The sequence below is a fragment of the Macrobrachium nipponense genome, chromosome 46, assembly GCF_015104395.2.
Source record: "Macrobrachium nipponense isolate FS-2020 chromosome 46, ASM1510439v2, whole genome shotgun sequence".
NCBI lineage: Eukaryota > Metazoa > Arthropoda > Malacostraca > Decapoda > Palaemonidae > Macrobrachium > Macrobrachium nipponense.
In genome coordinates this window covers 2,213,166-2,240,657 of record NC_061106.1, presented here as the reverse complement: position 1 = coordinate 2,240,657, position 27,492 = coordinate 2,213,166, and positions in this window count along the sequence as shown.

Below are 27,492 nucleotides of genomic sequence, written 5' to 3'. Positions count from 1 at the left end.
ATAAGCCGAAGAAGAAGAAGGCTGCCTACCCCCACCCCCCCTAAGAAGTCTCCTTCGGGAACTTCTAAGGGTCCTTCTGCTGGTCCTCCTGCTCCTTCGGGAGCGGGGCCGTCTCCCCTTCCGTAACGGAAGAGATAGACGGGGACCAGAGGAGTATCGGTTAGCTCTGGATACTTCCTCGCCTTGGTGCTAGCAGCGATGCCGCTACGCCAGGTTCCGGCTCGGTCTCTCGTCGCGGGAGATCCCGAGTGTACGCTCTCCCTCGGAGACCGTGCAGCCAAAGTTTCGGCGCCAGAGTTCGCTCGGCGCCAAGACCAAGGCACGGAGCAGAAGGCTGGCGAGAACCGCTCAGGTGACTCTCGCCAGGCCAGCGGCCGCTCTCACAGCGACCAGCTGGTAACCGGGTTTTTCCCCCACCCTAAGAAGACTCCTTCGGGAACTTCGAAGGGCTCGTCACACTCCGGTCCGTGACGGGGGGTTCTTCTGCTGGTCTCCTGTTCCTTCGGGAACAGGGGCCCGTCTCCCCTTCTGAGAAGAAGAAGACGGGGACCAAGGGTGTTCTGGCTACCGCTGGTACACCCTTGCCTGGTCTTGGCAGCTCGGCTGCTAAGCCAGGTACCGGCTCAGTTTCTCGTCCGCGAGAAGTTCCGAGTGTACGGTCTCCTTCGGGTGACCGTGCAGCCAAAGTTAAGACGCCTGAGGGGTCTGAGTTCGCTCAGCGTCATGACCGAGGCACGGAGCAGAAGACTGTCGAGAGGCCACTCCAGGTGACTCTCGCCAGGCCAGCGGCCGCTCTCGTAGCGACCAGCCGTAACCTCGGGTGGACGTGACGGTCTCTGACCGGCCACAGGTTGAGGCTGGGAAGAGGTCCCCCAGGTCCCCCTCGACCGACGGTACCCGAGCCACCCCCCCCCTCGGTCTGGTACCGAAGCGGTTTGACGGTGCCGCGAGGAACGCTCACCGGGTCTCGACGGCGAAAGCGAGCTCTGCAGGTCACCTGACCGCCGCTCCCACAGGGACCGGGCGGAATACGGTGACCAGCAGCAGCTCGTCTGACGCACGGGACCCGGGGTCGACGTGCTCAGTCGAGCCGCTCGCCACAGGTGAGCGGCACGGCCAGGCCTGCAGATCGATCCCCACCGCGGTTTGGTGATTGGCTGCAGCCCCCCACGTACGCTGGTCCTGCCAGCGAGGCGGGGGGGGAAGCGTCAGGTCTGTCTCTCCACTACCTCAACCTCCTCGGGCTACACCGGGAAGAGGCGAGGTAGCTAGGAGTGATCGTGAGAGGTGCGCCGCTCACGATCCCGTCACGACGCCGCACGTGCCACGTATGGTCTTAGGGCCAACCAGGACGTACGCGCAAGTGATTGGAGGCGACCGTCAGGGGGGGGAGGGGTATGCGTCAGTTCTGGAGAGGGAGCTTCAACCTTCCGGACTCACCAGTGGTAGCTTACACACTCCCCCTGAAACCCCCCCCAAGAGGCGGCGCGAGCGCTAAACCACGCCCCCTTACTACATGAAATAATGGTAGAAAACCAACTAAATGCTCCAATTTATATATAACAAGCTTATAACTAGGTATACAATACAAATTGCTTGCTTGACACATCAAAACCACGTAGCTTAATAGGTAGTAGGCTAGGCCACAGGTAAGTTAGGCTGTCGAGTTCACGTTTCTCATTTTAAACCTATCGATGCTAGCCTCGGCCCTGGGGGGCGATCTGCAAAGGGTTACATAGGAAGCAGGTCTAGATTATGTTTAATAATAACAGATACATACCTTACATAGTCACTTAATAAGGCCCTGAAATTAAACCTAAGAGGGCTATTTGAGTCGTGAACCCCTTTGCTTGACTTTCAGCCTTCTAGGTCCGCTGCTGTCCATATTACGATACCTGTTGAATAACACTTTAATTAAAGGTTGGTAAATAAATCACTGATATAAAAACATTCAACTCGGTTAGAAGTGGTTCACCTGTCTAAGAAGAATGGCGGCTCCCCCACCCTCCTAACTAAACAGCTCCGGGAGACGGATCACCTGAATTTATTAACCACTTGAAAGTGCAAATTTTAGATACCTCTTTTTTCCCTTTTATTTAATAATAATGAAGATGAAAGTGATTATGAAGATTTCACCTTCTTACCTTCCATAAACCCATTCCTTCATATATTTCCACCAAATTTCAAAGCTGAACCATCTTTTCATAGAGAAGGGAAAATTCAATTGAATAACTCACTAGTAGCATTAACGTTTCAGTGAAGGCCATAGTGATAACATTGATAAATTCTTTGTAAGTAGTCAAAATAAGGAGTTTTCAGACTTTTTTAAATTAATAATACTCCAAAGTTTGAATTTCTGGCTGAAGGTAAGATATTTTGATGACACCCACAAGAGAAATTTTTCTATGACATAGAAAATATTAAGAATAGTATTTCGGCCTTTTCAAGGCATGCAGCACTGGCACACATAGTGTACCCCTCCAAAGTAAATGACATTGAGTTCTTGTCCAAGATTATTATTGGTCCCCTAAGGAAGAGCATAGACCTTATACAAAATTTGATAAGGAATTTCAGAAGTAGAGCACTTCTAGATACCTCAAGGAAGAGATAAGAGATCTCCATAATCAAAGCAGACATTAGAGTTTGTTTGGAATTTAACTGAAGACCAAAAAACAGCCATTGCTGCCTGCTTTCGTAAGGGTCCCCTCCTCATAGGAGGGGCAGCAAACTTCAGGGGTAGGAAATTCAACTTTGGGGGCAGATTTCAGGGCAAGAAGGTTCAGTTTCCTCAAAGGTAACCCTAGCTTTTTAGATTCAAGTCTCAGCCGCTTAGAAGAGGTAATATTTGGCGAGGTGGGTACAGGGGGGGGAGTCCCAAAATGGACAAGCGATAGTTCAGGAGCCAGAGAAAGGAATAAAAATAAATCATTCTCTATCCTAGAAATTGAGCCTTGCTCCACACCAGGTCAAAGAGAGGTTTTTTCAGCACTAGTTTTTTATGCACCAGAGCACAATAAGCTTCACTCAGCGCCAGACCAAGATGTTTGCTCAGCACCAGAACATGAGTTTTTCTCGGCACCAGTTGATAACGAGGTTCACTCGGCACCGATAATGAGCTTTGCTGCCGCACCAGTTAATAATGAGCTTTGCTCCGCACCAGTTAATAATGAGCTTTGCTCCGCACCAATTAATAATGAGCTTTGCTCTGCACCAGACCACCATGACATTGGGCCTAATGCTATAAATAAAGGATAGAAGTCAAGAGACCTTGCCTTTGGACTCAAACCCAATGAATAACTACTCCCAAGAGCCCCCCAGCGAGTAGGATAGGTAAGTCATTACTAATGAACATTGATAGTTGGAGAAAGCTTCCTAATGCCTCTTTTGCTTGTAGAATTATCAATGAAGGGGTGAGAATTCCATTTAATAATAAACTAAAAGTCCCAGAGATCATTAAAAGGGTAGGTAAAGATAGATTTTATTCAACTAACAAGCGGAAAAAATTCTTGGAAAGAGAATGTGACAGACTTTTTGCCCCCCCTTTTTTTAAAAACTAGGAGTCATAGAGCAGATCCCCAGAACTTCCTTTTACTTTTCCAACCACGTATTTTATAAATTAAAACCAGATGGAACAGTAAGACTAATCTTTGATATGAAGGTGCTTAACACCATGATAAGAAAACCTTCCTTTACCATGCTTAAGGCCAATACAATATTTCCCTATCTACTCTAAACTCTTGGGCCTGCAAACTAGATTTAAAAGATGCTTATTGGCACATTCCATTACATACAAGTATCCCCGAAAAACTTTTCTTTTAACCGCTTCAAGCTAGGTAAAAGGAAAGTTCAAATGGAACCTGTGGTACCCTTTGGACTAAAGACAGCTCCTTATATATTTTCAAAGATAATGTACACGGTGATCAAGTAATATTAGAACTACATACAACATCTTAATATTCAACTATCTTGATGACATTCTCATATTAGCAAAAGATTATTTAATGATAAAAATCACATTCAGTTAGTCATTAGGATATTGTCAGACTTAGGATGGAATATCTCTTTTAAAAATCTACAATTGAAACCGGCTCAAAGAATTGAATTTTTAGGAGTGCGTTACAATATGATTAAGAAAACTATGAATCCCATTCAGAAAAACATAGAGAAGTGTATCAAATTGGCCAAAGCTTTCTCCAACTCTGTTAAATCTGACCTTCACTCCTATCAGATGTTAATTGGAGCCTTAATTCAGTGCTTCCTATACAAGCTGGGAAGATTCCATATTAAATATCTCCACAGATACCACAGTTATTTTAATTCAGGGTACAAAATCATTCCACACTCCTTCAAAAAATACCTAAAGCCATGGGAACTGAGACAAATGTACAGAGAGGTTAACATTCCAAAACACAAATAGATGCAGAACTTTTCACAGATGCTTCCAACCAGGGTTGGGGAGGAGCATTAGTAATAGCGGTAAAATACTCTCAATAAATGGAACTTGGACACATGAAGAATCCTCCCTTCACATTAATGTAAGAGATTATTAGCGTGCTTCTATTCTATGGAACACTTCACTACAAGGTTATACAACAAAGTAGTCTTAATTCATGTAGATTCAAAGGTTACAAATTGTTGGCTAAGGAAGCAGGGTAGTATCAGAAACAAGGTAGCTCATGAACTTGTCAGGAAAATACTAAGTAACATGAAGGATTATAACATACAGATAAATTCCAGATGGATCAGGGGAGTAAGTAACACCATTGCAGACTCACTTTCCAGAGACCTGGGTTCAATCCACACAGAAACTTGCCTCAGTGACAGTCTGTTCTCCTTAATCTGTGCACCGATATTCAATTTCCAACCCGGAAATAGATTCTTTGTTCTCAAATGGCTTCAATACTAAGTTCAAAAACGTTTTGTTTCATCTCTTCCAAACCAAAAAGCCGCATCAGCAATAATTGGCTCTTACGATTTAGCTGGTAAGGGACCAACCCGCCTCTCTATTGGCCTTTCCACCAGGTTCTTACTACACAAAGTAGCTTTTAAAATCTATAAAGAATGCAATAATTAACCTGCTTTTCTGTACCACATATCGCAGGGGACAGAACCATGGATTTCCAATTTAGTGAGGTCAGTTTCGAAGCAGCACAAACTATATACTGTGAAGATAGAAGACTACCAGATAGTTCTCAAGGACTGTATCTCACCCTCAGCAAAGCTCCAATCAACTTTGATCGCCTTCAAAATTTAAAGGACCATCTCCAAATGTCTTTCCTCCTGAGGAGGTTTGCACCAAAATTGCTATCACTTGAGGGACAGCTCCATGCACAAGTATGAAAACCTGTATAACATTTTTAAAAGTTTCATTCATAAGGAGTATGGGTAAGCGACAACAAATTCCCCCATGTTATTTAGCAAGTTTATTTTATTTTTCAAGTCACCTTATAGACAAGGGACTGGCTTACAATACCCTGAAGAGCTACAGAGCAGCTTTAGGTCCTATATGTCAGGATATTTCCCAGGTTACTGTCTTGCAGAAGACAAATATGTCAAAGCAATGATATCGGGGGTGAATAGAAGGAAGCCGAGCAACACTCACCAGTTCCCTGGCTGGGATCTAGACAAAGTAATTTCGTTTCTCAACACCACAAGAGATAACTCTACCTTACTACTGACACAGAAAACCTTATTTCTAGTAGCCTTAGCTTGCCCTTTAAGAGCAAATCAATTTAACAATCTCTTGCATTTCCAGGAGCACCTTCACCCCAGAACACATTGTCCTACGGAAACCACCCTTCCTTCATGGCCAAAAACCAAAAGAACAACTACACACCAATAGAGATCAGCTTTAGAAAGCTTCCTAACAGACCAAAAATATGTCCAGTCAGACAATTGAACTTCTATTTGGAATACACAAACAAAGTCTGTAGGGAAAGAAAACATAGACAGAAAGACCACATATGGCTAGATGAACACTTCAAGATAATGTCTTTACAAAAAATGAGACAACTTTTTAGGGAGTGCATTTTCAGAGCCGACCCAAATGCGACTAAACAGTCAACTAATTTCCACTCTATAAGGGGTCAAGCTTCATCAAGACTGCTATACAATGGTATATCTTTACAAGAAATCATGTCCAGAATGAATTGGAGAAGCGACTCTGTCTTCAGCTCTTACTATGCTCTCCTCGGCTTACAGGGTGCTTTCGATGCTGTGGTCGCTGGACTTCATCTTCAAGCCCCGAAGCATCGGCCTAGCTACCACTGGTGAGTCCGGAAGGTTGAAGCCTCCCCTCTCCAGAACTGTAAGTTTACTTGTGAACGAAGGTTCTGGAGTGGGAGGTGAGACCTTCCGACTCAGGTCTGGGTCACCCTCCAACCCTTCCCCCGGGAGCCGAGGAGACCATGTAACTAGGAGAGGATATTCTAACAAACAAACTTCATAATCCAACAGAGTAGGTTATATATACAAGAATACATACATACAATCACTATTATTCCAGAGAAAACAAACTAACTGCAATCTTTCATTATTTATTTCAACCGAAACAGCACAAGAAGATTGACCTTACTAGTAAAAAGACTTTGTGTTCAAACAAATTTTGACCTTCACAGTAATTTCTTCATAACTTGAACAGCCTAAGGTAAGCCAACCCCACTTCTGTGTTAGTTTTTGTTGCTTTAACAACTTCAAAATGTGAACTACTTTTGCCGAGTCAACCCGCTCGTCTCTGATAGCACCGCCCAAGGGCGTGGTTTAGCGCTCCAGCAGCCGCCTCTTGGGGGGGGTTTCAGGGGGAGTGTGTAAGCTACCACTGGTGAGTCCGGAGGTCTCACCTCCCCACTCCAGAACCTTCGTTCACAAGTAAACTTACAGTTCTGTCTCTCCGATACCTTCAACTTCCTTGGCATACGCCAGGAAGAGCGAGGTATATAGGAGTGATCGTGAGATTGCGCCGCTCACGATCCCGTCACGACGCCGCACGTGCCCAGGTATTGTCTTAGAACCTCAGCCAGGACGTACGCGCAAGGTGATTTGGAGGAGCAACCGTCAGGGATCGGATTTGCTGGTTGATTTCCTTCTTCTGAAGGAGGAGGGTCTTGGGAGCTGCTCTTGTTGGAGGGACTGGACGGTCCTACTCCTCAAGACGCTGTAACTTCCGAGATTCAGAGTAACTTTGCCCAGGTTATTGCACTGATTCGTCAGCACAACGACCTGGGGGAAGGATCGCCGCTCCCACCAGCAGAGCCCATGTCTCTGCTCGAGTCGTTTTGGGCCCGATAGGGAACCCAAACCGACGGTGGGTTTGCCGCGATCGGAGCTTGCCGATTCTGTCTTGAACCAGAGTCTCTCGTCTCCGGACAAGAAGGCTCTCTCAGTTCTGGCCGGCCGGTCGATCAAGCTACTTCCACCTCCTCTACTGCGACAGCAGCGTTTCTATGTGTCTTCGGACACCGTATTTAAATACTCCTTTCGGTCCTCCTGAGAGGTTTCGACCTCGACGAGGACTGGAATGAGTCGGAGGACGGTATCGGCTCTCTCCTGTCAGGTGTCGATCAGCCCCACCCAGACACGTTCACAGTGGCGGCAGACCCTTACCTACAGTGAGAGTTCGTAACCCTCCGAGGGAAAACGTTTTCTCCTGACGATACGTTTTCCCAGACTCTTTGCGGCGAATGGCTGCTCCTACTCTTCTCCAACTGCTAGTTCCACTGGGAAGGCAAGCGAGTATCCAATTCCTCCCCCATTCCCTCTCTCCTTACGGCTACGAGGGAACGGGGAGGGATCCTACAGAGATTTCTCTGTAGGATTCCATGTTGGGGACTGCGCTACCGGGGGGGACCTTCGGGTCCTACCTGACGTAAAGCCCCCGGTCGTTGAGGAGGGATCCTGCCCCATTCTCGATTTCTACGGGAATCGAGAGGAACCACCATCCGATATCGTTTGAACGAATTCGGTGGGGGTTTCGCAGACTGCTTAGAATTCTACGGAATTTCTAGCGCATTTCAGAGTGTTAGAGTTTCTTACGATCTCCAAACACTTAGGCGGAGACCACGGTCCAAAGTGAGCGAGACGAGAATCCCCGATATGTTACACGATAATCGGGAACCTCGCCTATGCTCGAGTTCCTGGAATTTCTAGCATTAGGAAGAAGACTGCTGCTGAAAGAAGACTATCTCACAGTAGGCGACCACCTGGAATAGAGAAGAACGGACGGGAATATCCAGTTTGGCTTGAACTATCGCCTTAGTATTCTGTTCACCTTATTGAAGCTTTCCCTTCGAGGAAGACTTCTTCACTCTCTTTGATAGAGACGAAGGTGGTCGATCCAATCCTTATTTTGTTTTCTTGAAGGAAAGAATTTAGGATGGAGATCGTCGTTCAGAATCCTACAAATATACTACGTATATTCCCAACTCGCGACATGATTCTGCTATGCAGTTGAATGGTCGAGGGGTAGGCGCATATCCTGGTTTATTCTACGGATTCCGACTTAGACGAAAAGTATTCTAATTGAACTGCAACTCGGGTTGCCTGCAACCTCCCAGGAGTTTCCAGTTTCAATTTTATATACTTATGGTGTTGTCACAACAACACCATTCGAGCATATCTTTTATGCTCGGTGGTTCTAGCCGAACGCATTCCTTCGTGAAAGGATTACTTGGCAACTCAGGATGACGAGTCAGCGACAGCTACTGCGTATTGAATTGCCCAAGGCATTTCAGTACAGCTGCCGCTTTGAGATAGACGGTTGGTTATGTCTTTCTCACCTGCTTTGATTGATACCAACCGTACCTCTGCCAACAATCACGGACTTAAGTCTCTGATTAACGGGGATTCTCGCATACATGAATGACCATCTACTGCTGTGACGCTAGTATTCATCTTCTTCGGTATTGCGAGAATTTTAAACAGAGATATCTATTCGACTCTCATCTTTCTGTTTACCGCACGGTAACCCAGAATTCTGTAATAGTCTCTTGCTGCATCGTATCTCGATAATGCGAATGATTTTTGCGGAATCTGAGTTTGTCCTCAAAATATCTTGTATTCGGAGGTGTTGCAATTGTTCATTGTTCACCCCGGATTAGCAGATGTATTGAAAGACATCGCCTACTCCCACACCTGCCAGCTCTACTTCCAAACGTTCAGCCCATTTGAGAAGCAGTTCTTCAGGCGGCTCTCCCCTGTGTTTCATTACTGAAGAACGCCCGCTTTCACTGCACACGGACAGCAATGAAATGGCGGTTAGCGTTTTCAGTCATTTGTAAGCACAGGTTTAGAATCTTGAGATTCCATCTCTCGATTCAGCTGGAAGACGTAGGTTGCATTCATTGCCTACCTTCGTCTTCGTCACATAGTTGTTTTTTTGTTTCTCCTTAAGCTGAGATTCAACGTCTATGAGATTTTCTGCCATCAGGGACCTCGGTCTTTTTGAAGGCAATTGACTTTCGCCTTTTGAGCTTATGCATTAAGAGAATCATCGCCGCGCCGTCCGGCATCGGTGACTAACAAATATTTTTATTTGTTTGGTCTCTCAGCATAACTCTTTAAAGGCGAAGGTCACGTGACTTACCCGGATGCTTGGACAACTTGCCTCTACTGATTCCGAACCAGTCAGTCGGCAGCTGTCAGAGCGCCCCGAGTCAGTTACGAACTATGCTGTGGACTTAGTTCGGTTGTTCCAGAGCAATCATTACTTCGTCTTAATAGCTGTCAGTATGAGTACTGTACATAAAACCAAAGTCGAGAAGAGGGGATAGGTCATACGACTATCCCCTTCTTTTCGTCTTAGGTAACTGCATGACTTCTCTTGAGAAGTCAAGCACAAAGGGATGTATTTGTGACGCTCGATTTCGTACCGATCTTCGTAGCGAAGACTCAGAACCCTTCGGTAACTGACGATTGGTTCGAGTCCTTCACAATACCCTCCCTAATGGACTTCACCGCCTCCGATATGAAGGCTATGCTGCTTTGTCCTGTGAAGGCGCGACCGAGCTGTCTGAAGAAACTCGACACCCAGGATGAGTGTGGACGCCTCTTCATCATTCTCTCGCGTTCCGCAAGAACTTCTCCGTGGCGCAGGTAATGAAGGCAGGCGCCTGGTCCAACCGGACCGCATGCACCTCCTTCTACCTTCAGGATATTGCCCACAGTTCCTTGGATCTTTTCCTTGGGAACCGTGGTGTTGCTCAACACGTTGTGTAGTTAACCCAGACCCTCGCAGGCCTGAACAGCATCGAGTTCCTGGTGGTGACCGTAAGAAAAATGGGATGCGGAAATGAGAGTGTGTGACTGGCTCCTCTTCCCATCTTTTTTCTTCTCTCTACCTCTGGATAGGGACACGGTCGTCACCCTGCTGGGTAAGGAACGAGATTGCAGGTGCGGCTACTCAATAGAGCACCATCCTATCCCTTTTCAGTAGGGAGTAGGAAGTAAATATCCACCACTTCCTCCAACAAGGGGGAGGAGTGGTGGATGCCAATTTGAGACAAACATCATTTTATGATTGTCTCTTGCAAACAGGAACAAGTTCTTGCTTGCTGGTACGAAGAGATACGCTTGCCTCTCTCTTAGTACTTGGCCAGAGGTCTGACCATTGATCCTGAGGTGCACACCCGATCAATCGGACAGAGGTTTGGATCCCTCCCTTGCTCTTACGACCAGGGAGGCACTCCAGGGTTGGACGAACACCAGTCTGTTCACCAAAAAGACTCAGATTCCTCCCACCAAGAAGTGAGTCTTCCTATTGTTAAAGGACCGAGGGTTTGTATTACGTATCGGAACAAATGACAATTTGTCGAAAATTGCATTTTTCCTAACTATACAAACCTGAGGTCCTTTACATATAGTCCCACCTCATGCCACCCCTCACTCTGCAACTTTTTGCATGGGCCTAAAGCAAAAGTGATTCTTCACCTCTCGGGCGCGCGGGCGCGCGCACGATCGGACAAGCAGTTAACTACCGTTCTCCCCTTGTTCGAAGCTTACGACCGTCCCAGCTGCCGCTAGTTACCTTCCTATTGTTAAAGGACCTCAGGTTTGTATAGTTAGGAAAAATGCAATTTTCGACAAATTGTCATGTTTGCAATAAAGGGAATTATTAATATTAATTCATTATTACATGTAATAAAGGTTACAACTTTATTGAGGAAATATTAAACTCTAATTTCCTACTTTAGGAAGTCAGAAAAGCATATAACTAGATACGCTTACTTTAGAAGCTTTAATAGCGTTTGAGCTAACGAGCAGTTAGAGTATTAGCAGTACTAGTAGTTGTTGCATCCTCATCACCTTCTTACTCCACAGAAACTACAATTTTATGAATAGAACTTACCTGGCAGTTATATATATATAGCTATAGTCTCCATCGGTCCGGCAGATTTTTCAAAACTCGTGGCAACCGCCGAGTGGTAGGTGTTTGGTTAGGTGGTTAACAACCCTTACAGGGTGGTACTTGGAACCATTCCCATTTTCTATTCCTCAGATCATCTCTGCCGGTTGGACTGTCAACATCGTTGCTAGTCTGCCGTCGGGTTTTTCGCTCGCTTCCCTGTGTCGCTGTATTTCTACGAATTGGTGACGTATTCTGTGGATGGCAATCGCTTTTTGGCTTGTGTTTATGATTATTCTTTTGAGTGTGTGTGAATGAGGAGTGTAAAGTGAGATTGCCGAAGGCTTCGGTGGATCCTCACACTGTTTGTTTGGGGTGTAGGGGTTTTGAATGTGCATTGGATAAAAAATGTAAAGAATGCGAGGTTTGTTCATGAAACTTACCTGTCAGATATATATATAGCTGTATTTTCTGAAGTCCGACAGAATTTCAAAAGAGCTTCCGGACACAAGGAACGCAGTGGTTGGCCCGGGTGGGTGTTAGTACCCATTCCCGCCGCTGGGAGGCGGGTATCAGGAACCATTCCCATTTTCTATTCATAATTTTTCTGTCGCCGGTGCTGGAAACACCTGTTTCCAGTACCTCCGTCTTAGATTTTGGAAACTTCATTGCCGCTAAGTATCCTAATTGTCTTTTAATTTATTTACTTGGATTTGTGGCTAGGCATACGCTATCTTAAATTGATTTGAATTTGATTCATTTTTGCATAAGATATCTGAATCTTGTTAGGTAGTTTCAGAGGGTGGTGTCTGCAAAGGATAGGGATTGTGTGGCTACCGAAAGCTTCGGTAGAATCCGCACTTGGTATGCACGAGGGGTATGAGTCTTGCCTCTTTAATGAGATTTGTCATGTAAGGAGTGTGAGACTTTGTCTAATTCCGTAAGGAAGACGTATGATTCGTATGTACGCAATTAATCAGTAAACATGTCTAATTCCGTAAGGAAAACGTATGATTCGTATGTACGCAATTAATCAGTAAACAAAAGTCAGGCCTGCTAACCTTCCTGTAGACTTTATTTTGCCCAACCCTGTAGTATGGCCTACGGGTTATGAATATGTCTGCGAGAGGTGATCGCTCTCCTTCATTGTTGTTAAAGTGCTACTTCTGTTATTGTTTCTCCTAACCCTGTAATGTTGCCTTCGGGCCCTAAACAGTGTCTGTAGAGGTTATTGCCCTTCTCTAATACTCTTCGATTCGTATCTTAGAATCGAAAGTGCTTGCTTTAGAGAGCAATAGTGAAGTGGCTAAGTGCAGTGACAGTGCCCCTTATTGGGTAGTGGAGGGGTGCGTCAGATCGGCCTTCTTTCGCCTCTAGGCCGGGGACCTCTGCTTGACTCCCAGGACCCGGGGAGAGAGCATGTCGAAAGCCGAAGGAGGGTTACGAGGAACCCCCACCGATCTGGCGTGCCTTCGGCAGTTTCTGATGAAAATCCCCAGACTGCCAAAGTGCGTGCACGTGCACGAATCCTGAAGGATTGCTTCTCGTCCTCCGAAGCGTCCTCCCCGCGCAGGGGTTGGAGCTTTCGGAAGGACTCGCGCCCTCTAAATAGAACTTTATAGAAGAAGGACGCTTCACTTCCTCTCTCTCTCTCGTTATGCGTTCCAGTGAGAAGTAAGAAGGCGAACGTCGCCTGATCACGTGTAACGTCTTTCTTCCACCGAGAAATATGAAAAGAAGTCTTAGTAGCAGGGACACTTTTGAGAGCGGGACGTCCTAGCTTTTTGTTTACTGTGAGAATAAGAAGCGTTCCCTCGCCCCTCGTATTCTCACACGATCAACCCTTCTCCTGAGACTGTTTCGTGCAGTCGTACTTCTCTCCGAGATGTATCTCGCTCTTCCCTGAAGGCAGTTTCTCTCGCTTGTTTTGACGCCTGTCAGGAGTGTGACGCTTTTCTGCACGCTTCTTCTTTTGACGCTCGGCTTGGACGGGACGTTCGGATGGACGCCAGGCGCGCGCGGGTGCACGTCAAGCGCGCATCAGTGGACGCCGAGCGTGCTCGCTGCTCGCAGTGGGAACGCCGAGCGCTGCGCGCCAGCGCACGGCCAGGTTTAGTCGCCTGGCTGAACGTTTCTGTTGAACTCTTCAAGCTCTTGTTTCGATTTGGGCCTCAAGAATTTTTACCTCTACCTTCGGTGATACCTTATACCTCACATGCAAAGAATGTGAAGTAAGCAGTGCTTCGGAGGAAGCTTAAAGTGAACAGACAACTTCGTCTTCGAAACCCAGCAAGACCTCGGGTTTCATGAATTCAAGAGGTCTCTGTCAATATTATATTGCTTTTCGCAAAGGTGGATGGAGTTAAGGAAAGCTCAAGGGAAGATCTCGTTTTCTCTACCGCAGTCAAGACTTTGCGATAAGGCAGCTATGGGTTATGTAAAAGCTCGACGTCCTGCACGTCAGGACTCTCGGCAACGTTCAGTAGGATTCTTGCAAAGGCACTCATCAAAAGGACGCTCTTCAGGAAAGCGCAAGACAGGACTTCCTTTGCCATACTGCCAATAAATTTTAAGCCTTAGCAGGCATTAGTTGTGATACGGGAGAGGAAGTGGTTGGAGAGTTTACTACCTTTCCAGGGGATAGTTTGCAAGCTTTTTAAGCCCATCTGAAAGGGTTTTTTCAGATGATTAGATTTTGTAGTTTAGTCGGGACTACGCTGCTGAATTGAACATCGCGTGTCTACCTTGCCGTAAGCCCAGTCTCTTAAACAGGATTCTTGCCCCTTCCTCGTTTGAGACGGGAATCGGAAAAATAAAATGCTCGACTTCCTGGATTACGTTTTGTCAATTCAATGACTTTCCCCCATTGACAATATACTATCGTTTTGTCAAGTAAGTGGGTATCCCCTCATTGACAAATATCTCTTTGTCCCGTAAATGGGTTAGTTCTCATTGACAAACATCTCATTAACTTGATTTTGCGTAAGCGAATAAGCTCTTATTGACAAGATTCGGAAGAGCTCTCATTCGTCATTCGCAGACTCGTACAAGAAATAGACTTGTAGACTACGTCAATGAACGCTTATGTCCAAATAACATAAGAACTTGAGCTGTCTGCTTCGATTCTCTAAGTTTTGTTCATGAAACTTGCCTGTCAGATATGTATGTAGCTGTATTTCCAAATTCAGCTATATATATGTCTGCCAGGTAAGTATGAACAAACTTTATTGTGATATAATATCATATTTTGCCTTGTAGTTATTTTACTACGCTTGCTGTAGTTACCTCTTCGGATGGCAACCGAGAGGTCTGTCTATTATTTTAAGGACATTTAATCGTTACTCCCTGCAGCCTTCCAGGAGTTTCCGATTTATCTTTTACCGTTGTATGGTAGTGTTCTGACGACACAAACGCATCTATATATTTAGCGTTTTCTGTTTCGCTTAAATATACCAGCTTGAGAATCTCTTTCTGCTCAAAAAATAACGGACCACCTATTTCTTTGATAGAATAGGGGTAGCTGGCAACCCAGACATAAAGTTAAGAGACGACGTTCGTAAGCTGCTGGCTGCTGCTGTGTCTGTCCTCCAGTCCAACCGAGCCAGTAACAGATCGTGCGCTGTCATGCGCGGTAGGTTGCGTCTCTCTCTCCTGCGGGATTGACTGACTAACCGTATCTCTGTGCTGTGCTGGCGGTTACGTCTCTCCTGCGGGATTGACTGACTAACTGTATCTCTGTCCTACAATCACAGACTTTAGCCTAAGATTGAGGGGATTTCTTACGTGAATGAATAAACGTTGCATTCGTTTTGCCTTACTATGTTCAACAGAGTTATCTCTCAATCCTTTCGGTGCTCGTTACCGCACGGTATAGAACTACGAGTATACCGCAACATTGCACTTTTATATGCTCTCCTGCTTAGGCAAAGCGCAGCCTTATTAGGCAAGTAAGCATACTCGGGGAGGGAATGGATGAGCTTGCTGGGGACCATTTCCTTCCTGAAGAAGTTTGTTTCCTCGAATAGACTGCAATTCAGACCTCCACAGTTTTTTTCCTACCGGGAAACTGAAATATTATTAAAGATCTAGGAATGATTCTGAACATCTCTCAGTGCGTCTATCACCTGAGGTGATAGAAAGAAGGTGCCGGACATCTGGAGAGGGTTTCAGATGTCCTGGATCTTAATCTGAAAGAAGTAAAAGCAATTCGGTCGTCCCTCCAGTCCTCGAAACGAGTTTTTGGAACCAGGGGTCCATATCAACTCTGATCTTCCACAGCTCTCTCATATCTTAAGAAGTATCTTCTCGGTCCCTGTTCGAGTTTACGAGAAAGAGCCTATTATAACAACAGGCGTAGAATGTAACGATCCTCTAGAGGTTCGTTACAGGATTGCAAAAGTCCGTACGAATCGTCTCGATCGACGGCAGCAACTACTGACTTCCGAGTGGAATCTTTCTTTAGAAGTATGTTGAGAGTTATGGAGACTTTAGGAACGTCCTTTCATTCATCTCTTCGCTAGGTTGAGGACGAAGAGGCTTCTTCTTCTCTGCTCCCTTATTCTCGATCCGGGATCAGTACCATTAAACGCCATCCTATGATATTGAACGGGGATGGATGTTTAGTCTCTTTTCCCCTTTTTCAAACTCTTAGGAAATGTAATAAGAGGATTTATGACGTCACAGGGAGCGACAATGACGCTGATCGCCCCATGTTGGCCTTCAGGATCCTGGATTCACAGAGGTCACATACTTTCTAGTTCACTTTCCAAGGACCTTTTCCGAGAGAGTCGGTCTACTCTAACTCGAAAGGTACCTATAACCTCTCCGCTCTGAGTCTGACTACATTCAGACTATCAAGATGTTGACAGGAATAAGATTACCGTCTTCCATTTCCATCTGAAGAATGGGATAAGCTGGCAGTCACAACTATTAAAGAATACGCAAATATGTTGTTGACGGCCTTTGGGCTCAGAGATTTGCGTCTGTCAAACAACAAAGCCCTTCACGATCTTTGAGTTCTGTGGAATCTCGAAACTCGCTCACCATCTACTTTTTGTCTCACCTGTTTTCTCGGAGTCAGATCACTCGTGTCGAGAATCAAGGCAGACATAATAGTAGCCCTGGGTTTCTTGTTGACGAAGTCGGTTGCGTTTATACAACCCCGATGATCGTGTAACATGAGACCAGGTTGGACTGTCAGGCATTCTTCCTTCGGGACTGAATCGCCTTTTTGCTCCTCGCTCCTTAATCCTGGCACCAGAAGCTTGAGTCAGGAGTTGATTCGCTGACGACGTTGGGTTGCATTGATACACCTCCCAACGTTTGCTTAGATTGAATCGCCCAGGCAGTCCAGACACTCATCCTTCAGCGAAGAATAGTGCCTTATGGTCTTCAGGGTACAGCCTTGCTGTCCTTGATTCGTCTGACTGGTCAACTGGTCGGTCACCTGACTTTAGTACAGACGGACTGACTGTGCATATCCAGATCAAAGCTTTCAATATGGAACTTAGACGTAGTCTGAAGTTCTTGATGTCAAAGCATTCGAACCTCTCCTACCTGTTAACTTCTTGCATGTGATCAGGAAGGCCTTCTTCTAACCACCCTAGATACGACAAAGAGGGTTAGTGAGATTTTAAGCCATCGTCACAAGTTTTGGTTTTGGCTTTAGAGAACACAAGGCGGTGTGCTCTCTAAGCCTTCCGTTGTGGCCTAAGAATGGAAACCCGTTTTGTCCTTGGGCCAGGAGCTTGGAAGCAAGGATGGCACAAGTTAGTGGGCAGGAGCCAGAGAGAGTCCTGTGCACTGTCGGGTCTCTCAAGTTTTATCTACATAAAACTCAAGAAAGTCGAAGTCATTCGGGCAATCTGCAGTGTTCCGAAAAAGACCAGACTTGCCCATATCGAAGAACACCCTGGCTTTAGTGTTAAGGAGTTCTTTCAAAAATGCTCCTTCATTGTGTTTGCACAAAGATTTGAAATCTTTTTATCTGAATGCTCACGAGGTGAGGGCGCGGCCTCGGAAGCATTTCAACAGAGCATGGCACTCAGCAACATCCTGAGTACCATGTTTTAGCGAAGCAACTCTGTGTTCACTCACACTCCCTGCGAGATGTGAAGATGGCATATGAGATCTGCTGCTCGCTAGGGCCATACGTGTCTGCAGACACAATCTTGGTGGCAAGAAGTACCACTCATCCTATCCTGTAGAAAATGGTTAGGAAGAGCTCTTAATTTAGTTGTTGAGTTGCCGACAACTGCGACATTCTTAACTCTTAAGCCTTAGTTTTGAACACAAATCCTTAACTTTGGTCTCGGTTGGTCAGGTGGTGATATATATTTTTTATATATATAATTTATTTTACTTAATTCGCCCTCATGGTATGGTCAATATGGTCTAGTCACATTGTGGTCACGCCCCCGTTGACAGATCATCTGGAGTGCACCAGCTTTATAGTCTCTACCTCGCTGGCAACTCTAGTAAAGCAGAAGCAGACTTGGGTGACAGTAATCACGAAGTCAGCTATGCTAACAGGTGGAACCAAGATGTAAATCATCTGCATGCATTTGTTTCCCAAAATCCTTCTATTCTGTCCCTTCCCACCTCCAAAGGTGGGATTCATGCTATATATACTATCTTGACAGGTTTAAGTTTTCATGAACAAATGATTATTGTTATGATACAATAAGTTTGTTCATACTTACCTGGCAGATATATTAATCAAGTACCCACCCCCACCCTCCCCTCCCTCAGGGGACAGTGGAAATAAAATTATGAATAGAAAATGGGTGGGAATGGTTCCTGATACCCGCCTCCAGCGGCGGGAATGGGTACTAACCACCTGGCCGACCACTGCGTGTGTCAGAAGTTTTTTAAATTCTGTCGGACTTCAGAAAATACAGCTATATATATATCTGCCAGGAAAGTATGAACAAACTTTATTGTATCATAACAATATCATTTTTGGATGAAAAACAATGGTTAGATATGAAACACTACGTGCGTAGATTGGAGTTAGATAAAGTCAGAAGGGCTTCTAAATCTAAATCTAGGTCTGGAAGTGATGTAAGCGTAGACCTTTCTGTTCCCTCAACCCCTGTAGTAGTTGAACCTGTTCCTGAGGTAGTAGCTCCTTCTCCTGTAACAGAACCTGTAGCTGCTTTGGATAACCCTCAGTTTGTCAAGATGGCGGCTGAGATGCAAGTCCTCAAGGATCAAATTGCAGCCTTTAAACAAGGTAAGAGTGAAGGTGAAATTAGTGATAGTGCTTGTGAAAGTGCAGTGGAGGTGGCGATTGATCGATCCTGTCATGCCCCTAGGTCTAGACCTCTACCAAGCTCCCAGGACCAGGGGAGAAGGTACGTCGATGACCGTAAGGGGGTGAGAGGAACTGATCCTCGGTCAGCCGTCGCCTCAAGCAGTCCTGTTGCGTTTTCCCAGGCTGCTTATGACCGCCACAGAAAAGGCGTGTCGGAAGTGGTAGCGTCTTCACCGAGCCCCTCGCCTCAACGCAGATGGCAGTATGAGGAGTCGAGACCGCTCAAGAGGAGTTGGAAGCAGCGTCCTGAACAGACTCGTTATCGCTCGCCATCGAGTAGATGGAGTAGCCCGGAACCGTTTCCTTCTGACGACGACTTGGACGCCTCTCCTGTGAAAAAGGCGAGATCTAGAGTGGATGATTCTCCGCAGGACGCATGGAGGCAAGAGAGATCTCCTTTTCCTTCGGATTATGAGGAACGCTCTAGAGAACCTTCTCCGTCTTCCAGTATTTCTCGACACCTGTCCCCTTCGGAACCACAGGACCCAGCAGCGGTAGCGAGATCTTTCATGACTGTCATGCAGGAGCAACTGACTTCGCTAGTGGAGACCTTTAACCGTCCTCCTCCCCAGTCGGCTAGACGTAAGGACGACAAGCTACCGGTGAAGAGATCAAGGGAGGAAACTCCGGTAGAGTTTTCGACAGCTCATAAGAAGGAGCGGGGTTCCGCAACTCGTCAGGATGTTGATCAGCACCGTTCGCGCGATGTAAGAAAGTTACGGCTCTCTCCTCTCGCTAAACCTTCCGTCTCTCGGTAACACTGTGAGGGAATCTGGCTCCGTTCAAGCTACTTCCTCCCGAGTCGCGACGCCAGGTTAGGCCTAGTTCTCGTCGCCTCTCTTCTCCTTCTTCTAGACGCAGAGATACGGACTTGGTTGCTCGGCACGACGACACCTTCAGGTCTCCTCTCAGGGAGAACGTCGGTTCGCGTTCCCGACAGTCGTTCGCTCAACGAGACGACTTCAAAGTGGACGCCAGGACGTATGCAGCGCTCGCGGACAAGACGCATTCAGCGCTCGTGCACAGGACGCATCCAGTGCGCATATCCAGGACGCATCCAGTTCTAGGCGGCAGGACGCACCCAGCTATCGACGTCAGGACGCATCCAGCCCGCGGCATCAGGACGCTTACATCTCTCGGCAAAAGCAAACTAACAGTGCTCTTCGGCAGGACGCAGCCTGCTCTCGACGGAAGGACGCATCCACCTCCCGACATCGAGACACGTCTAGCGCTCGATATAAGGACGCAGCTAGTGATCAGCCTCAGGGTTTACCTACCTCTCGGCGCCAGGACACTTTGACTTCTTCACATAAGGACGCTTCCAGTTCACGATGACAGGATACTTCCGACGATCGGAAATTTCATACATTCAACTTACTTGTCAGATATATACATAGCTATCGACTCCGTCGTTCCCGACAGAAATTCAAATTTCGCGGCACTCGCTACAGGTAGGTCAGGTGATCTACCGCCCTGCTCTGGGTGGCAGGACTAGGAACTATTCCCGTTTTCTAATCAGATTCTCTCTGTCGCCGGCGGTATCAACATTGTTGCTACTTCCTCCTGACTAGAATTCGTTTTTCGCAAAGCTTTTGATCATCTCTCGCTGATATTTGGTGACGTACTTGGATCGTTGTTTGGCATTCGCTATCGTGGACTGTTTTTTGGACTTGGTTTTTGGAATTCGTGAATATGTCTTACTCGAGTGTTAGTTTCAGAGTGTGTGTGAATGAGGGCTGTAAGGTGAGGATTCCGATAGCTTCGGTAGATCCTCATACTACTTGTAGTGGGTGTAGAATGGTTGAATGCTCGATTGAGAATACGTGTAACGAGTGTGAGAAATTGAGTGCACAAGAGTGGAAGAATCTAACTTCTTACTTGAAGAAGTTAGAGAAAGATAGAGAGAGGAAAGCGGCTTATAAAACCCGCGAATGTCTACTTCTCAGTGATTTACTATCTAGTTCTGTAGCTTCTTCCTCTGATAATCATGCTCATTCTGTTTCAGCCCGTTCACAAATTACTAATCCCTCTAGTTCTGCTTCGGAAATAGCGGAACTTAGAGCTTCCCTTCAGAAAATGCAGGAAAAAGTCGCAGCATTGGAAGGTAAGGAAGGTGAATGTGGTTTCGCTAGTGATATTAGTGTCCCCAGTGTAGTGGAGGGGGCGTCTGGTCGTCTCTGCGACGCTCCAGGCCTAGACCTCTTCCAAGCTCCCTGGCCCGGAGGAGAAGGAAAGTCGAAAGCCGTACGGGGGTTGTGGAGAATCCCCAACGATCAGGCGTCCCTTCGGCAGAATCGATCGTATCACATACTGCCAAGGACCGCTATAGGAAAAGCGTCCTTCGAGAGTGCTTTTCGTCGTCTAGTTCGCCTTCTCCTCCGAAGAGGATGGAAGGAGTCGAAACTTTCCCGTCCTTGTGAAAGAGGAGTATGATGGAGCATGAGCTCAATTCTAGTCCGAGCGCTTCTCTGAAGAAGGAGCGCCTTCGGTAATAAAGAAGGCGAGAATACATTCAGACTCTGGGTCTGGAAGGGATCCTAGAGCGCCTTTCCAGATCTTCCCTCGCCTGATTCGAAAGATTCCTCAACCAGGAAAATATTGATGAATTGCAAGAGCAATTAGCCTCGTTAGTAGGAACTCTATATAAGGAGCCTACGCGTAAGAAGGATGATAGGCTTCCTATTAAAAGATCCAAATATCAATCTCCTGTCGGCGCAACGCACCCTTCAGGGGAGTGTCGCACAAGCGGCCACTCTGGGGGAGCAATGCGGTAGACAGGAGAGAAGTAAGAAAGGAAGTTACTCCTGTCAAGAGTATGGCGCCAACCAGGAGCCAGGCTCCGAGTAGGCGCAAAGAGCCACAGTATGCAGTACAACATGCAAGACCTTCAACCAAGCATCAAGAATTAGCGGAAGAGGAAGATCCGGTTAGGAGTAGAGCGCTTGTGAGATGGAAAAGCGCCTACCGGAATCGATACTCCTACCAAACATCAGACGCATTCTAAGGATCAGGAGTATTTGGAGCGACGTACTCCTACCAGGCGCCAGGAGTCGTCAGACCATCGATACTCCTCCAGGCGGCCAGGAGTATTCTGAACTTAATACTCCTCCCAGGCGCCAGGAGTATTCCGAAGCTTATACTCCTCCAGGCGCCAGGAGTATTCGACTTAATACTCCTCCCAGGCCGCCAGGAGTATTCTGAACAAGATGCGCCCTACTAGAAGCCAGGAGTATTCGAGGCGCTCTGCGCCTGCCAAGCGCCAGGAGTATTCCAAACACGTTACTCCTACCAGGCGAGATACTCCTGCTGTGCACAGGCGCATTCCTCGTATGAAGAGCCTGACATTCGAAAGAGAGTAAGGGAAGAGTCAGAAGAAAGAAGGGAGCCTTCTCCTTCCGAGCCTATGAACCCAGAAGATTGCTCGGAGGATGAAATGAAGGAAGGATCTTCTAATTATAAAGTTCTTTCGTCCCTTCTATTGGAGGAATATGGAGACTCGTTAACGCCAGCCGCTCCTCCTTCTCCACGCTCTCTGTTCTCGAGCACGAAAACTCACAATCTTCCTCTTTCCTAAAAATGAAGCCTGCTATATCTATGAGGAGGGCGCTTCAATCTCTTGACTCCTGGTTCAAGAAGAAGAAGGAGTTAGGGAGGACGGTTTTTCTTTTTGTATGCCTCCGCTAAACTTACAGGGAGGAGAGGCATTTGGTACGAAACGGGAGAGAATTTGGGATTGTCTCTGTCCGTTTCAGCTGAGTCAGACTTCTCGAGTTTAGTGGATTCATCGAGAAGACACGCCTTGAATGCAGCGAAGGTAACATGGGGGCTTTCGGAAACGGACCACCTCCTCAAGGGACTTTTTCACACTTTAGAAGTTTTTTAACTTCTTAGATTGGTCCCTTGGGGTTCTGGCCAAGAAATCTCAGGAAAAGGAACAACTGGACCAGAAACCCTAAATAGCATCCTCACCTGCATTGATAAGGCTGTTCAGGATGGATCGGCTGAGGTATGCTCCCTCTTTTGGTGCAGGAGGTTTTAAAGAAGAGGGCGGTTCACAGTGCTTTCCTCACGAAGGCTGTCTCTCCTTCGCAGAGAGCCGCCTTATTGTTTGCGCCTCTCTCAGAACACCTTTTTCCCTCGCAGTTGGTGAAGGATATTGCGGCATTCTCTGACTGAAAAGGCCACCCAGGATCTCCTTAGACAATCCTCAAGGAAGAATAGGCCTGTGGCCAATGAGGAAAAGAAAGTGGCTCGTCCAGCTCAGCAGCAGCCCTTTCGAGAGGTCTTCCACTAGATCTATCGCCAGAAGGAAGTCAAACCGAAAAGAGGGGCAGGTCTTCCTTCCGTCCCTTTAAGAAAGGAAAGTGAGAGTTCTGTCCTCCAGACACCCGTAGGAGTCAGGTTACATTCATTTGCGAAAGCCTGGGAAGACATAGGAGCGAATCCGTGGACGAGTCGATCATCAAGAAGGGTTATCGCATCCATTCAAGGACATTCCTCCCTTGACAACATCACCGAGGGAATTGTCCGCCAGATACAAGGACCCTGTTCTGATGGATACTCTTCGTCAAATGGTGGAACAGATGTGGGTCCAAAGAGCAATAGAGCTAGTGCTGGATTGCAGCTCCCCCCCGGGGTTTTACAATTCGCTTGTTTTCTTGTAGCAAAAGCCTCGGGGGGTGGAGACCGGTACTGGACGTAAGTGCGCTGAACAAATTCGTGGAACAACAGAAGTTCAGCATGGAAACGTCTGCTTCAGTCCTTGCAGCTCTGCGGCAAGGGGATTGGATGGCGTCCCTAGACCTTTCAGGACGCATATTTCCACATCCCGATCCACCATTCGTCAAGGAAGTACCTTCGATTTATGTTCGAAGGAAGAATCTATCAGTTCAGGGCCCTGTGTTTCGGCCTTTCCACGGCTCCTCAAGTCTTCACGGACGTGATGAAAAATGTAGCAAGACACTTACATTTGAAAGGGATAAACGTCCTGTACCTGGACGACTGGCTCATCAGAGCCAGGTCTCGAAAGCAGTGTTTGGAGGACCTGTCAACAACACTGGAATTGACAAAATCATTGGGATTGATCGTGAACCGAGAAGTCTCAGATGATCCCCAGCCAGAACGTGGTTTTATCTGGGGATTCAGATGGATTCTCGGGGTTTTTCGAGTTTTTCCATCTCAAGAGAGAATAAAGAAAGGCTGGTGCCGCAGTATCGAACTTTCTAGGGAAAGAACGCACTTCAGCGAGGGAATGGCTGAGCCTTCTGGGGACCCTTTCCTCGCTCGAACAGTTCTTTCTCCTAGGAAAGATTGCATCTTCGTCCGCTTCAGTTCTTCCTGAGAAGAAGTTGGAGTTGGAAGACAGGACAGCTCTCGGACACGTTTCCAATCTCGGAGGAAAATAAAAACATCATTTAAAGTGGGGTGTTACTCCCTTAAAAGAAAACAAAGGAGTGTCCCTGCAAGTACGGAACCAAGCCTGACATTGTTCTCAGACGCCTCGGAGTCGGGCTGGGGGGCAACATGGGATCCAAAGAAGTGTCAGGCACCTGGTCGGCAGAACAGGTGTCATGGCACATAAATTGCAAGGAGCTCTTAGCAATTCACCTGGCGCTAAAGAGCTTCGAACACATAGTCAGAGGCAAAGTCGTACAGATAAACTCAGACAATACGACAGCTCTGGCTTATGTCAAGAAACAAGGAGGGACGCACTCTTTCGCTCTGTACGAGCTAGCAAGAGATCTTTTGATTTGGGCGAACCAAAGGAAGGTAGTTCTTCTAACAAGGTTTGTCCAAGGGGAGAGGAATGTGAGAGCGGACAGATTGAGCAGGAGGTTCCAGGTCCTTCCCACAGAATGGACACTCCACTCAGAGTCTGTCAGAGCCTTGGCTCTTTGGGGGAAGCCTCAAATAGATCTCTTCGCCACATTCCTCTCCAAAAGGATAGACACATTTTTTGTGCCCTGGTGGAAGATCCCCGGGCTTATGCAACAGACGCCTTCCTCCTGACTGGTCAGGGATAGACGTTACGCTTTTCCCCCGTTCAAGATACTGGGGGAAGTAGTCAGAAAATTCGTGGCATCCGAAGGAACCAAAATGACTCTGATTGCTCCGTATTGGCCAGCTCAAATTTGGTTCACAGAGGTGATGGGAGTGGACGGTGGACTTCCCCAGATCTCTTCCAAACAGAATAGATCTGCTCAAACAACCCCACTTCGAGAGGTACCATCAAAATCTACCCGCTCTTGCTCTGACTGCCTTTCGACTATCGAAAGACTTGTCAGAGCGAGAGGGTTTTTCTCGCCAGGCAGCAAGCGGCAATTGCTAAGAGCCGCAGATCATCTACTAGGGCGAGTGTACCAATCGAAGTGGGAAGTTTTCAGAAACTGGTGCAGGTCGAAGAAGCTGTCCTCTTCCAGTACCTCTGGGACCTGAAATTGCGGATTTCCTTCTGTTTTCTTAGAGAAAAGTCGCATCTCTCGGTACCGACTATTAAGGGTACAGAGTATGTTGTCAGCAGTCTTTAGAAACAAGGGATTAGATCTAACGAATGATAAGGATTTGCACGACCTCATTCGTTCCTTCGAAACTCAAGTCACTTGAACCTAAGGTTCCAAGCTGGAACTTAGATGTGGTTCTTAAATTTCTATCCTCAGAAGAATTCGAACCACTACACTGCTTCTTTTCGTAACATTACTAGAAAGTGTTTGTTTCTGATGTCTCTTGCACGGCAAAAAAAGGGCAGTGTGAATTGCACGCCCTTGAATCAAGAGTTGGCTTCAAAGGAGACTCTGCAATTTGTTCATTTCAGTCTCTCTTTCTTGCCAAAAACGAAAACCCTTCGAATCCCTGGCCCAGGAGCTTCGAAGTGAAAGGACTGTCTAGTTTAGTGGGCAGAGAGGCAGAAAGATCCCTTTGCCCAGTTAGAGCTCTAAAATTTTATCTGGACAGGAAGAAGCAGTTGGGGGGTTCGCAAAAAGGTCTTTGGTGCTCAGTAAAAGACCCCCCCCAAGAGAGCAATGTCCAAGAATAACGCCTTAGCCTTCTTTGTTAGAAGTGTCATTGTGGAAGCTCATAAGAATTGTTCAGATGATTCTTTTAATCTTTTAAGAGTGAGAGCCCACGAAGTTAGGGCAATCGCAACCTCTGTGGCGTTCCAAAGAAATATGTCACTCAAAAACATTTTGGACGCAACTTATTGGAGATGCAACTCCGTGTTTGCATCCCATTATTTAAAAGACGTGCGAGTTACGTACGAGAAATGTTTTTCTTTAGGTCCGTTTGTGTCAGCACAGACGGTTCTGGGTAAAGGAGAAAGCACCAATCCTTAAACTGTGTACGTAACCCTCTTGTCGGATGTGTTCTCGTGTTTTCGGTGTATGGGAGTGTCAGTTGTCGCACAAGCGGCCTTCACTTCGCTTCATTTGAAAATCGAGTGACATCTGACTATTAGAGGGGTACAAAATTTTTGTTTTTGTATGTATGAATTTTGAGTTTGTGGTTGTTTGCTAAGAGTTTGGGGATAACTCTGGGCAATCTTAGAACTAACACGGGTTAGGATCGGGTGATCGGGATTGGTTGTGTGCTCCTTAAATAAATGCGTGTTGTCATATAAGCGGATGTGCTCCCATTGACAAACGCCAGTTAGGTTCTGTCGAGTAAGTGGAAGAGACCCCATCGACAGATCCACAAGAACTCTTGGCCACAGATCACTATCTCGCTAAGGCTCTTGAGATGAAGCAGACTCCTGGGCAGTAGCCACGAAATCTTCCATCTAAGAAGGTAGGAACTAAGGTTTTTTTTTTATACCTACAACATATGTTGTTTACCTGTCTAGTCAGTTAGTTAGCTGTCTCTTGCCCTCCACCAAAGGGTGTCAGTCAGCTATGTATATATCTGACAGGTAAGTTGAATGTATGAAAATGACATTGTTATGATACAATAAAGTTTCATACATACTTACCTGGCAGATATATACAATTGAAGACCACCAGCCTCCCCGCGGAGGGAGACAGGTGGAAGAGAGAATCTGATTAGAAAACGGGAATAGTTCCTAGTCCTGCCACCCAGAGCAGGGCGGTAGATCACCTGACCTACCTGTAGCGAGTGCCGCGAAATTTGAATTTCTGTCGGGAACGACGGAGTCGATAGCTATGTATATATCTGCCAGGTAAGTATGTATGAAACTTTATTGTATCATAACAATGTCATTTTTCCTCGGACGCAGTTGTTCATCGGGAAGAGTTTGATGAAGGTACACACTGCAATTTGGATAAACATAGAGCTTCCGAACTAGTTCCTTCTACCCACAGGGATAAAGAGATGGAAGGAAGTCTAGAGTTAGAAGAAATATCGGAAGATGAGGATAAACCTTCTAATGCGGCTGCGGATTATAAAGTGCTTTCTCGCTCCCTACTTGAATTTTATGGAGAGGAGTTTAAACCAGCGGCTCCCCATTCTCCTCAGTCGCAGTTTGTGAGAAAAAAGTCACAGAAACAGTCGTCCTTCATCAAGATGAAGTTGTCGATTTCGGCTAAGAAGTCGACTGGCTAGAATCGGAGACTGGCTAAAAGAAGAAAAAAGCAAGCATGAAGACTACCTTTTCTTTTACTCCAACGAAGCTGGCGTCTAAGGCGGGAATGTGGTATGAGACTGGAGAAGCTCTTGGCCTGGGAGTACCTGCCTCCACCCAGGGGGACTTCTCCGGGATTGTTGACTCTTCCAGGAGACATGCTCTCAATTCGGCTAAAGTGATGTGGTCCATGACGGAGTTAGACCACCTCATTAAAGGAATATTTCGTTCTTTCGAGGTATTCAGCTTTTTGGACTGGGCCCTTGG